The following is a 12,661-nucleotide window of genomic DNA, read 5'->3' as shown; positions in this document are numbered from 1 at the left end:
CACGCGCGCAGGAAAAACTTCGGCGGCACATTGACCACCTTGCCGTCTGTTCTGGCTGCGATTTAATGCGGCCGCGACATATCATATCATATCATTCATTCATTCATTCATTTATTGATACTGTCAGCCCATTGGGCTATCACAGGAGTGAGCATACAAAAGTAAAAGATGAAAGTAACCACTACATACAGAGTGATTAAAAAAGACAGTAGATTGCACAAGACCGCTTCATACACTTAAAAGCGCACAAGAAAAAGTCACAAAAGTGAAAGCAGCACAGGTATTAACAATTCACAAGAAAGCAGAAATTTGGTCCGTATTTGTACAATTAAAGCTTTTCACGACTGTCACATTCCACAATAATATTTATATTTTCTAAAAAGGCATTAAGGGATGTTGACGAAACACCAGGATCGGGCAGCATATTCCACTCTTTGATGGTTCTATAAGAAAAAAACTGAATTAAAACAATCATTTCGTACAGATGGACTACGAATGAACATGCTATGGCGATGTCCTGAGGATTCCTTAGTGCTGATTTCCAAGTAATCCGATTTGTTGATCTTTATAAAGTTATATATAATTTGGAAATAGGAATTTCAATCTTTCGTACTTGGTCCTCGATTCCAAAGTTGGGAGATTTGCGAGCTTACATAGTTTTGTAGGAGAAAATGCGTGGCCGAATTTGTTAAAGATGAACCTGGAAGCAAGTCGCTGAATGTTTTCCAATTTATGGCAATTTGTCATAGTATGTGGATCCCACACAATTTTCGCGTACTCAATAATCGGTCTTACCAGCTCTGTATGAGTTACGCTCTTTTACTTTTTTAAGTCCGACACCGTCAATGCGATAGCTGTGTGCTAAAACATTTTTTTTTATTCTAGATATTGACATGAAGACTGATTTTTCAAGATTTAACACCATCTGCCGATTATCACACCAATGTTGAATTTTTTGTAGATTACGACTTAGTTCGTCCTGGTCATCTGGAGTTTCTATCTTATGGTATGTCACACAGCCATCTGCAAATAGTCTGATTGGAACGGTTATGTCTTTATGCTGATCATTTATGAATAATAAAAACAAAAGGGGACCCAAAACACTCCCCTTAAAGATACCGGTGAAAGGTTAATGTGGTGTCACGCAGACGCGCCGTGACGTCACTATCGTGGCTATCGCTTATCTATAAAAGCGCTGGGAACGCGGAGCTTAGTGTTCTTGATACGGCCGCGCTTGCCGAATAAACATGTTGCGTTAGTCGCTCTGTCTCCTGCCTCGTCCACTGCGGCTACAACATAAATGGCGACGAGGATGGGATTCCTGCCGGGTTGAAAAAGGCCACTAGCAGCGTGTCTGGAGCGTGCCGCGACGAGACGCCGGGATGACAACGGTTGGAAGGTTCGACCAGTTCGTTGAGGACGGCGACGAGGACTTCGAGTCCTACGTGGAGAGGTTTGAACACTTCCTGAAGGCCTCCAAGGTGAGCGACGACCTCAAGGTCTCAACGTTCATAACGGCAATAGGAAAAAACGCTTACAAGACCCTGAAAACTTGCTCGAGCCGGTAAAGCCTGAATGCAAGACCTACGCACAACTGGTGCAAGCATTGCAGGGACATTACTCGCCGAAGCCCCTAGTTATAGCGGAGCGGTTCAAGTTTAACCGTCGTTTCCAGCAAGAGGGGGAATCGGTGGCAGCTTTTGCAGTAGAGCTGAAGCGATTGGCTGCGTCATGCGACTTCGGTGCATTTCTGGACGACGCCCTTCGGGATCTTTTTGTCGCCGGGCTGAGCGACCGAGAAACCCAAGCGCAGTTGCTGAAAAAGAGCACGTTGACGTTCGCAAATGCCTGCGATATCGCGAAGAGTATCGAGCTCGCACGGGCAAAGAAAGCAATGCATTCCAGCCCCGTCATGGCAAGGGGAGAGTCAGCGCGCTGCGCCAGAAGCCAGACACGCCCACAGCGACGGGAAAAATCGTCTGCTACGGCTGAACCATCGAGAGCAAGAGCGTTGGAATCATCGGACTGTTTGCGGTGCGGCTCAGCGCATGAGTCGTCTACCTGCAAATTTTGCACGTATCGCTGCCGTTCTTGTAAGCATTACGGACACTTAGCGAAAATGTGCAGGGGTGGGGCTAGAGACTCCGCGAACGTAGTGGTGGAAGACAGTGACCGGGGCGAAGTGGTGTTGTACAATGTCTATTCTTGCGACGGGCGCTCAGGACATTACGAAATTTCCTTGAAAGTAGCCCAGAACAATGTTCGCATGCAGATAGACACGGGCGCGTCGGTCTCAATTGTACCGGAAGCATTGTACAAAAAGTACTGGCCCTCTCAACCTATAGAGCCGAGCCCCCTGAAGCTAAAAACGTACGGCGGAACACCACTGACAGTGGCTGGGAAGCTTTCTGTTCTCGTCGAGCATAACGGTCAGCGCGAGCATCTACCATTGATTGTCGTGAAGACACGCGACTATAGCAACACGGCGTTGCTGGGACGTGATTGGCTGGCGGCTCTGAAGTTAGACTGGACTAGTGTGCATGGAGTGTGCCTAGACAAAGTGGCGGCGCTGCTTGAAAAGTATGCTAAGGTTTTTGAGCCTACGCTAGGACAGATCAAGGGCAGTCCGATCAAACTGGTTCTGAAAGAGGGTAGCACACCGGTATTTTGCAAAGCCCGACAAGTGCCGTTCGCGTTGAGGGAAGCCGTGTAGAGCTGCAGTCACTCTTAAATTAGGCGTCCTTGTACCTGTACAGCAAAGCGACTGGGCTACACCCCTTGTAGTTGTACCAAAACCGAACAACCAAGTCCGGGTGTGTGGTGATTTCAAAGTGACGCTGAATCCGTGCCTACGTACGGATCATTACGCCCTTCCCGTTATGGCAGATTTATTTGTAATGATGTCGGGGTGCCGGTATTTTACGGCCCCGCAGGGGGCGCCTGTGAAAGCAGGTGTTTGGAGAGTGGCGTCTCCACGGACCCCGAGCCCCGCAGGGGGTGCCTGCACCTTAGGTGCTAGGTGCTTGGTGAGTTGCGTCACCACGGACCCCAGCTACGTGGGCCACCATACCCGCACGCAGGGGGCACCTACTTTGGTAGGTGCTTGGTGAGTGGCGTCACTACGAACCCCGAGCCATGTGGGTTCGCCCACCCACGTCTGGCTGTGCGTGGCGTACCCGTGTCCGGGGAAAAGGGGACCCTGGTGGTTGAGCTGAGCCCGGGGTATGTTTGGACCCTTCGGGGCCCCCCGGGCGAGGCAATACACCGCTTCGACCCCTGCTTCTCGTAGACGGGTGTCCTGGCTTGGCCCGACCAGGATGATTCAGTCAGTCGCCTCTTCTACCCTCTTCTTCCGTCTTTCACTTTTCCTTCCACCTCTTTCTCTTTTCTTCTACACTCTCTTCCTTCCTTTTTCACCTTCTTAGGCGGCAAGGGCTAACCTTGAGTGGAAACAGGTCCTGTCCCTGCATCCACACTCGGTTATAGTGCCCGGGCAGCACTGGTAGAGTAATTGTGTCAGCCAAGCCTTTCTTGCTATGGCACATTACCTACCCCTTTGTTGGGCTCCGTGGTGGGCGGTGCACCCGGGCACTGAATCTCCTCCCATCTCTCATGGGTTCCAAAGCTAAACCTCCCTCTGATCGGGCCCTGAAAAGGGTCCGCACCGAAGTCCCTCTGAAAGAAACGACCTCATCTCCCCCTACATTCCCCAAATTTTTGGTTATTCACTCTGAAGACGATACACCACTCTCCAAGATGTCCCCCTTTCTTGTTGCGAAAGTGCTAGAAAGTGTGGTCGGAAAGAACTTCAAAGCCAAAAAGATGCCCTCAGGTGACCTTCTCGTAGAAATTGAATCCAGACAGCAGAGTACAGCACTCCTTGCTTTGGATTCTGTGTCTGATCATAAAGTTACTGTTTCACCCCATCGTACACTTAATACTATTCAGGGCGTTATCTCCGAAGATGACCTGATTGAGGCCTCTGACACTGAGATACTTGAAGGGCTCTCTGAACAAGGAGTTGTAGCTGCGAGGCGCATCTCCATGCGTCGGGACGGTCAAGAGCGAAAAACTAAACACATAGTTCTAACTTTTGCTTCCACCACACTCCCGAATGCTGTTAGGGCTGGCTATCTTCACTGCAGGGTTAGGCCGTATGTGCCTAATCCTCGAAGATGTTTCAAATGCCAGAGGTTTGGTCATGGCTCCCAGCACTGCCGTGGAAAAGCCACGTGTGCGAAATGTGCCAAGTCTGACCACCCCGCAGAGTCCTGCACCAACGACCCACACTGTGCAAACTGCAATGATCCCCACCCCGCATACTCTCGATCATGCAGAACGTGGAAAGAAGAAAAGGAAGTACTCACTCTTAAAGTCAAAGAAAATCTCTCGTACCCAGAGGCACGCCGCCGCCTCGCATTCTTGCGCAAGGGCAGCTATTCGCAGGTGGTGCAGCGGGGACCTGCACCACTGATGGTAGCAGTGGCGACCCAAACGTCCTTTCTGGACTATGGGAAGCCACGGCAGTCCCCTACGCCCCAGCTGAAAATTCAGCTTCCGGGGCATGCTATCTCGGCTGGGCAGTCTACGGATCCTCCTAGCCAGAGCGCAAACACTCGCGCTCCTGCGGGAAAACAGCCTCAGCCCTCTCACGTAGAGGGTATGCAGGTTGCTTCCCAAGCTCAGGATGGGCCGGCGGCTACGGCAACCGTCCCTCCTCCGCGATCTCCTTCCAGGGAGAAGGGTGGACGCTCCCGCCCACACTCCCTGGAAAGATCATCATCGAAGGAGCGGCACGGCTCTCGTGCTGCTTCTGCAGCAGCACCTAAGCGGCAGGAACGGGTGCACTTGGGCGATTCCCCGCCCAGCACCTCCTCCGCCCATTTGGCCGGGCCTGGTCGTGGACGGGGCATGACGCCCCATTCTCCGAGCCTGCCCAAACCTGCAGCAAAGGCCTCACCTCAAGAAGCAGAGGCCATGGATGAGGATACAGAAGTCTCCACTCATGCCTCTGAGCAAGACGACATGGAGTGGCAGACTTCTAAAAATAAACACAAAAACAAAAAACCTGTAATCCCTCCAAAGTGATGTTGTTTTTTGTTGCCATATGCGGCAGATTTACGGCTTTTTACATACTCTTACCTAGTTTTACTTTTTAGATTAGCAACTTTTTAACTTCTTTTTAGAGGAATGACCAACTTTCACTTTATGCAGTGGAACTGCCGCGGTCTTTTACGTAATATTGATGATGTTAATTTTTTTATGGATGAGCTACGTCCTATTGCACTCTCCTTACAAGAGACTCATCTAAGCGATCATCATAAGTCAGTATTGCGTCGCTATCAAGTTTTTAGAAAAGATCGCCTCGCACCTAATTCATCCGGTGGAGTGGCGGTGGTTGTCCAGAATGGGGTTGCCTGCTCTCAGGTTCCTCTCAATACGCCACTTGAGGCTGTGGCTGTGCGCCTTCTTTTAGACCGCCTTATCACTGTTGTCTCTATTTATATTCCACCAAACATTCCGCTGCATCTTCATGATCTCCAAAGACTTGTTACACAGCTTCCTCACCCTTTTTTACTTTTAGGCGATTGTAACGCTCATCACCCCTTGTGGGGTAGCGCCCGTCAAGATTCACGTGGTGGGGTTCTTGAGCGGTTTTTATTAACTTCTGGGCTGTGCCTTATGAATAAGAGAGATCCAACCTTTTTTAGTGCAGCTCACAATTCATTTACATCTATCGATCTTTCTTTCTCATCCCCCTCATTGTTTTCTTCATTTACGTGGAAAGTTTTAAATAATCCCTTCGGAAGTGACCACTTTCCAGTCGTCCTGGAGAGTTTGGTTTCTGTACCAAGCCTTATGAAACGTACCCCTCGTTGGAAACTGGAAAAAGCTGATTGGAGTCTTTTTAGCCTAAACTCGGACCTGAAACCTCCCATGTTCCAGTCCTTAACACATGAAGAAGCAACGACATACGTTACAGAACAGATAATTAAGGCCGCTTTTCATTCCATCCCTCAGACTTCCTGTAAAATAGCCAAAAAATGTAAACCATGGTGGAATGACGATTGTTCCACCACCAAGAAGAAACAGGATAAGGCTTGGAGCATATTTCGCAGGTATCCAACATTTGTGAACTTAATAGAGTTTCAGCGAAATAGGGCTCAAGCTCGTTGGACAAGGAAGCAGGCCAAGCGGAAGTCTTGGAGAGGATATTTGTCCTCTATTAGTAGCTATGTCCCAGCAAAGGAAGTGTGGGACCGACTTCACGAGGTCGAAGGCAGATACCGCTGTTTCACAGTTCCTCTCTTTCCATCTGCATCCTCATTGCACGACCAGGCCAATCTGTTAGGTGCACATTTTGCAGCCGTTTCAAACTCCTCGCACTACTCTTCGGCGTTTTTGAAGTTTAAGTCTGATGTAGAGAGAACAAAAATCAGCTTGGCAGGAGGAACCTCCGCACCCTACAATCAACCGTTCACAATGGTGGAACTCCAAATGGCTCTGAATGTCCGGAAGCACTCTTCCCCAGGTCCTGATCGTATACATTACGACATGATTCGACATTTATCAAAGGAATCACTCTCAGCTCTCCTAATTTATTTTAATGGTTTATGGAAAGATTCATACTTCCCTACTGAATGGAAACAGGCAGAAGTGATCCCGTTATTGAAGCCTGGAAAAGACCCTTCCCTCCCGTCAAGTTACAGGCCGATAGCATTGACGAGCTGCCTGGGAAAAACATATGAAAGGTTAATCAACAAGCGTCTTGTTTACTTCCTTGAACAAAATGATATTTTGGATGCAAATCAGTGCGGCTGCCGACCTGGACGCTCCACGACCGACCACTTGGTTCGGCTGGAGACTTTTGTACGGGAGGCATTTGTGAACAGGCAGCATTGCGTATCGGTATTTTTCGACTTGGAGAAAGCTTATGATACCACTTGGCGACATGGCATCCTGCGTGACCTTTTTATGTATGGAGTACGCGGCAGATTGCTTTACTGCATTAAAAACTTTTTATGTGATCGCTCTTTTCGTGTACGGCTAGGGACAACACTTTCCGACTTGTTTGTTCAGGAGAACGGGGTTCCTCAGGGTGGAGTCCTGAGTGTTACTCTTTTTGCTGTAAAAATTAATTCTCTCTGTCAGGTCATACCTTCTTCCGTGTCGTACTCCCTATATGTGGATGATATTCAAATTTCTGTGGCATCTTGTAATATGTCTAGCTGCGAAAGACAGTTGCAGCTAACCATAAATAAAATGACTAAATGGGCAAACGAAAATGGTTTTAAGTTCTCTTCAGAAAAAACAATCTGTGTCCCCTTTTCTCTGCGGCGTGGGCTTTGGTTAGATCCGATTCTCAGTTTAAATGGAAATAGCATTGCAGTAAGACCAGAGCATAAGTTCCTGGGACTGATTTTCGACCGTAAACTTAGCTTTGTATCTCACCTCAAGTGGCTGAAGCAAAAGTGTATGCAGGCTATGAATATCCTAAAAGTTCTCTCTCACAAGTCTTGGGGCTCTGATAAAAGGTGTCTTCTTCGTCTCTATTCCTCTCTCATAAGATCACGTCTTGATTATGGTGCTGTTGTGTACACATCTGCTCGACCGTCTGCATTGAAGATGCTTGATCCAGTGCACCATCTTGGGTTGCGTCTAGCAAGTGGTGCTTTTCGAACATCCCCTATCCCAAGCTTGTATGTTGACTCTAATGAAATGTCACTCGAGAAAAGGCGGCAACTCCTTAGTCCAGTCTATGTTTACAAAGTTTTGTCGGATTCTAGTCATCCAGCTCACACTTATATCCGAGAGTCCAGATTTTGTCGCACCTTTGACCATAAGCCAACTGTTGTTCGACCCTTGAGTCTTCGTTTTGAGAACCTGCGTCTATCCCTTGGCCTGCCTCGTGAAAATGTCTACCTCATAGAAAGTGCAAGTCACACTGCCCCATGGGATATCAAGCCTATAGCTTGTGATTGGTACTTCACAAAATTTAATAAACATAATGTCTCGCCACTTGCTTTTCAACAAGAATTTCTTGCACTGCAAGAAAAGTACAAGACTTATCACCAATTTTACACTGATGGAGCCAAGTCCTCAACGTATGTAGGCTCATCTGTTCATTCAAACTCGTTTACACATGTGACACGGCTAAATAATATCGCTAGCATTTTTACTGCCGAGCTATATGGCGTGCTCTCAGCACTTGACTATATTATCCGGAGCAAAGTGATGAAAGCAGTTCTTTTTGTAGACTCCCGGAGCGTTGTTACTGCAGCATGTTCACTCAATCCAACCAACAACAAGCTAACTCAACTGGTACGTGCTAAAATTCAACTGGGCCTCGGAGATGGGAAGGATATTAGGTTTTGTTGGATCCCGAGCCATGTGGGCATTGCAGGCAACGAGGCTGCAGATAGACTGGCCGCCTCCTCGCGTAACCTCTTACCATCACACGCATGCATTCCATACCAAGACCTAACAAGGTCCATAGGGCTTGCACTTCTAAAACTGTGGCAGTCTGAGTGGGATTTGGCTGATAACAACAAACTTCATATCATCAAGCCAAGCATCGGTACCTGGGAAAGCTCCTATAATCGGAGCCGTTTCCGCGAGGTTCTTCTGTGCCGGTTGAGGATCGGGCACACCTTCCTCACCCATCGATACCTACTTGTTGGTGAGGAACCACCGGAGTGCGACCACTGTGGAGACACTTTGTCCGTTCTACATATTTTTCTTTGCCCTGGTCTTCTACAACAACACAAGTTCTTCTTTCCTGAGCTTTTCACGTACAGTATCCCTTTCCATCCTACCCTTTTCCTAGGGGAGCAACCTCTAATATCAATTGACCGTCTCTTAGCTTTTCTAGAACATATAGCAATTTTACACAAACTATAGTGGAAATACCTTTTTGGTACACCGTTTCTAGTTGAATTTAATTTACCTAGTTTGGCGCAGTATGGCCATCGTTGCTCTTGCGCCATAAAACCCGCAAACAACAACAACAACAACTGTTTGTTGATTCCCAAAGTGTTCTCTTAGCTATTTCATCTTTAGCAGACAGCAAGAACGCTCTTGTGCAACAGGTTCGTTTTCAGATAAACAAAGCTTTCCATCTAGGACAATTTATAAACTTCTGCTGGGTGCCCAGTCATGTGGGCATTCCCGGTAACGAGAATGCAGACCATCTTGCACTTTCTGCAAAAAATTACACGGAAACGTCTTTTGGCCTGCGCACCAAGACCTCAAGCCAGCCTTAAACAAGTCAATTATTAAGTTATGGCAACAGGATTGGGACACACAGATAGATAACAAACTTCACATTATTAAGCCCAACTTAGAAGTGTGGGAGAGTTCCTCCCATAAGGACCGCCGTTTGGAAGTTCTTTTATGCCGCTTGAGAATTGGTCATTCTCGATTGACTCACCTGCACTTGCTCTGCGGTGAAGATGTAAAGCTCTGTGAAAAGTGTGGGAAAATGTTAACTGTCCTTCACATCCTGTGGAATTGTAGATTTTTGGATCATCAACGTCCAAGATATTTTCCAGAACTTTTCAGAAACCACCTTCCATTTCATCCTTATTTTTTGCTTGGTGATAGACCTTTGGTACCATTTGCTCGCGTTTTAAGTTTCCTACATGCTATTGGCCTTTTGCACTTGATATAGATAAGTAAAGTTAGATGTAAATGCAAGGCTCCTTAAATTAACTTTCTTGGCGCAATATGGCCGTAGTCGCTCTTGCGCCATTAAACCCCAATCATCATCAACCGGTATTTTACGGTTCTTGACCTCTCCACTGCCTATCAGCAGCTCGCACTGCATCCCGAAGCATAGTCTTTAGTCGTTGTCAACACACACCTGGGACTGCTCAAGTACACGCGCTTACCCTACAGCATCACGAGCGCGCCTTCGATCTTTCAAGCAGTAATGGATGACGTGTTAAAAGGGCTGGACCGCGTATCTTGCTATTTAGATGACGTTCTGATAGCTGGGTCCACTCTTGAAGAGTGTTTCGAGAAAGTAGAAAATGTCCTGTCACGGTTCCAGGAAAGAGGCATACGATTGAAGAAAGAAAAATGCAAGTTCTTTCAAACGTCTCTCCTACCTTGGGCACATTCTTGATGAGAAAGGCATAAGGCTGTCAGATGGAAACGTGAAAGCGATAAAAGAGGCGCCTACTCCAAAGAATGAAACCTAGTTGCGAGCCTACCTTGGGTTGGTAAACTTTTATGGGAAGTTTGTTCCTAACATGGCTGCCATGCTGAAGCCTCAATGTGCTGAATCACGAAAAAGGGTTTCAGTGGTCACATGCAGCGGAGCAGGCCTTCCAGCAAAGTAAAACTTGGCTCACAAAAGGAAACGTTTTGACGTACTAAGACCCAACAAAAGAGCTTGGACTGGTCTGTGACGCGTCGCCTTACGGCGTGGGCGCCATTCTTTTCCGCAAGATCGGAAAAGATGAAAAGCCAATCGCTTACGCGTCCAGAGCATTGAGCACAGCTGAGCAAGGTTATGCTCACATCAAAAAGAGGCCCTTGCTGTGGTATCTGGCCTCAAAAAGTTTCATAAGTACCTGTTTGGGCGCAGCTTTGTCATCTATTCCGATCACCAGCCTCTAGCTGGTCTTTTGGGTAACGGCAGACCCGTTCCAGTGATGTCAGCTGCCCGCATGCAACGCTGGGCTTTATTGCTCGCGGCGTACGACTACCGGTGGGTGTATCGCAAAGGCGGCGATGTTGGAAACGCTGACGCACTATCACAGTTGCCGCAAGCTAATGAGAAAGATGTATCAGACTACGTACACTTCTTCTCACTTGTTGATGAAGTGACATTATCTGCTGTCGAGATCCAGAAAGGCACACGCACTGACAGTGTGCTGTCAAAAGTGCTGATGTACACGATGCACGGTTGGCCCGCGCATGTAACTGACAGCGAGCTGACAGCGTACTTTCTTAAGCGACATGAACTGTCGGTAGACCAACAGTGTGTCACGTGGGGAACTCGTGTGATAATTCCTCAAAACTTGCATAAACAAGTGTTGCATCTGTTGCATGAAGGACATCCGGGTATGACGCGCATGAAAATGCTCGCCCGTAGCTATGTTTGGTGGCCTCAGCTAACACAAGACATTGAACATCTTGTCAGAAGCTGCAGTATACGTGCCAGTTGACGCAAAATGCTCCACCCAGTGCACCACTACAGACGTGGGGTTGGCCGACTTGCAGATGTCAGCAAATTCACCTAGATTTTGCTTTCACGGACAACCAGTGGTTGTTGGTGCTTGTTGACGCCCATTCGAAGTGGGTAGAGGTGTTTGTGATGACGTCAACAACAGCGGACAAGACCATAAAAAAACTGCGGAGTGTCTTCGGATCGTATGGGCTTCCGCAAGAAGTGGTTACGGGCAACGGGCCCCAATTTACCGCAAGGACCTTCGCGGACTTTTTGCAGAAGAACGGAGTGCGTCATATAATGACTTCACCGTACCATCCGGCCTCGAACGGGAGCGCCGAGCGCTGTGTACAGACAGTAAAGCGAGACCTGCTGCGCCAGCTTCTTGACGAGAGAAAAACGGGTATCAAGAAGCCCTTACAGCATCGGGTCGACCTGTTCCTCTTCAGGTATCGGAACACGCCTACCGCTACTACGGGGCAGACACCTGCGGAGCTGTTTCTCTCGTGGAAACCTCGGAAGCCCTCTGCAACCAAGCCTAGAGGGTCGCATGCACGAGCGGTTCTCCAGGGCGAAGAGGACAGCAGACGAACGAAGAGGCCCGTGGAGATCGTTCGAAGTGCAAGACCGCGTTCCAGTACAAGGTCTTCGTCCTGGTGACGCGAAGTGGTTGCCGGGCGTTGTAGAAAAGCGGTGCAGTGCTTCCACGTATATCGTTCGTGTGGGACAAGAAAACAGGTCTGTGCATGCAGACAATTTACGTCCGTGTTCTTTTGAAAGTGCCGAAACTGTGCCGAGTGCGTTTCCGTGTTCGGTTCCAAGTTCAATTGCAGACTTTATGCCGGAGCCATCTACCAGGAGGTCTCCCCTGCCAACGACGGAGACCCCGAGCCCTGCAGCACCAACACCTGAGCCACCTGAAGATGCGCCTTGTTCGGATCAGCGGGATGCAAATCCGCACCCAAGTTGCACATCGCAGTCACCGCATGGAGCTGCTGCGTCGCCTCAACAGCCAGAAGCTCTGCGACGCAGTACCCGTACTAAGAAGCCCCCTGATTGGTACAGACCGTAGAGACTGTGTAACATAATTAAGGGGGAAGGAATGTGGTGTCATGCAGACGCGCCGTGGCGTCACTATCGTGGCTATCGCTTATCTATAAAAGCGCTGGGAACGCGAAGCTCAGTGTTTTTGATACGGCCGCGCTTGCCGAATAAACATGTTGCGTTAGTCGCTCTGTCTCCTGCCTCGTTCACTGCGGCTACATCAGTTAAACTTATGCCCTTAACTTCGATAAACTGTTCTCTAGAAGAGAGATACGATGAAAAAAAACTGTGTGATGGCTGGATTTTTAAAAATGAGGTAAATTTTCAGTAATAGCTGTACATCTTTTGTAAGAAGTCGCAGAAACATCTTTTGATGTTTCTGCGGCTTCTTTTTTTATGGAGAGCAGAACCATCGTTCGGTTTGTATGTTATGAATGCAAT

The 12,661-nt window shown here is 48.2% G+C and overlaps 1 pseudogene; it reads left to right on the top strand.

Annotated features, from left to right (window-relative positions):
* The first annotated feature begins 1,242 nt into the window (after window positions 1–1,242).
* LOC121046420 lies at window positions 1,243–11,718 on the top strand (annotated as a pseudogene).
* The last annotated feature ends 943 nt before the right edge of the window (window positions 11,719–12,661 follow it).

Source organism: Ixodes scapularis, unplaced genomic scaffold (genome assembly GCF_016920785.2).
Source record: "Ixodes scapularis isolate PalLabHiFi unplaced genomic scaffold, ASM1692078v2 PGA_scaffold0__279_contigs__length_252992795, whole genome shotgun sequence".
NCBI classification, from domain to species: Eukaryota; Metazoa; Arthropoda; class Arachnida; order Ixodida; family Ixodidae; genus Ixodes; species Ixodes scapularis.
The sequence above is the reverse complement of the archived record's forward strand: the minus strand, read 5'-3'. Positions and strand labels throughout refer to the sequence as shown.